This window comes from Arachis ipaensis, chromosome B01, assembly GCF_000816755.2.
Source record: "Arachis ipaensis cultivar K30076 chromosome B01, Araip1.1, whole genome shotgun sequence".
Classification (NCBI taxonomy): Eukaryota; Viridiplantae; Streptophyta; class Magnoliopsida; order Fabales; family Fabaceae; genus Arachis; species Arachis ipaensis.
Window position 1 is genome coordinate 83,141,296 of NC_029785.2, and position 1,585 is coordinate 83,142,880.

Genomic DNA, 1,585 nt, shown 5'->3' on the forward strand with positions numbered 1-1,585 from the left:
AGAATCTCATAATTACCTTCATAAAACACCTAGGGAGTGGCAATAACACATTAGTGAGGCAAAGATAAAGGAAAGATAAAAGCTAAAGAATAGATAAAAATCAAGGAAAAGTCTGTAAAGTTCTAATGATAGAAAAACAGACAGAAATTAGTGAACGAACTAGAGCAACATAGTTAGTCCTTGAGTTGCGACTAGGGTTAGGTATAATATGAAAAGTTAAACTGTTTCAGTATAGACTTAATGAACCTATACTTGGAACAGGCTAACTCTTCATACCGAAATTTACATAAGCTTCAAATACATATGTTAAACAGAGTAATCAGAGCAGAGTAAAGAGATACAAAAAAAAAAGGAACCAGAGAAGAGTAAAGAGACAATGAGAAAAGAGTAATATAATAACAAAGAGAATAGAGGAGAAGAGTATAAAAATAAAGAGTTAAGCCTTGTGGCATGATATTCTATTATATGTTCATCTACTGCTTTTCTGTTGGCCCTAGAGGTCCTGTAGGCCCAAGTTCACCTACAGTGAGTTGTTATTCCTGTAGGCCGAAGTTCACCTGCAGTGAATATCAACTGTGTATCTTAGGGTGTTGCTCCTGTAGCCCGAAGTTCATCTACAGAGAGTTGTGATACCTGTAAGCCGAAGTTCACTTACAGGGGCGCTATTTCTGTAAGCCGAGGTTCACTTACAGATGTGTTATTTCTGTAGGCCGAAGTTCACCTACAGAAAGTTGTTATGCTCTAATTAGAATATTTCTGTAAGCCGAAGTTCACTTACAGAGGTGTTATTTTTATAGGCCAAAGTTCACCTACAGAAAGTTGTTCTGTTGTGTTTAGACTATTCCTGTAAGCCGAAGTTCACTTATGGGAGTGCTATTTCTGTAGGCCGAAGTTCACCTACAGAGAATAAGCCATATCTAGGCCTAGTTCCTAGGTAATGTCGGGCTGCAGGGTGTAAACTGACACGTGAGCTCATGGCCTGCATAGGACAGACATGCATCAAACTTGGTTTGTCCTCTGTTATGATTGTTGAATGAATGTATGCTTTGTTTGTTTGTATTCTATTCTATGTATTTGTGTTTTATTTTCTTGCATTCTTTTGTTTGTGTTCTACTTTCTGTTTTCTCTATTTTCTCTATTTATCTGTATCTTCTATTCACTGCTTCTCGATATTTTGCTATTCGTCTGCTAAACAAAACGGAATTAATGAACTTAACTAATAACCCCAGCCCTACTAAGAACTCCCCAGTTCTTACCCCTTCTCTCTCCCTTCCCCCTTCAGATGGAAGCAGCATTACCCTTCCGTAACCTACTGATGACCGTTTCGCAAAGAGGATTCCGCTCTACGTAGTCTTCTGAGTCTAGAGTGAACTCCGTTACCTGTTTATATGTATATACTGTGAGACCAGCCAACGTCTACACTCCGTTTGTTTGCAAACTTTTACTTAAATTCTATGTACGAGACTCCTATTGTGTGGCTACTTTTTGAGGTACCAGAGAGACGTCATATGGCAATGTCTGATCGTGCAGAGGAGTAGTAGATGATGTTCTACCTTTTGATGACATTCCACTTGACTTGAGTTTT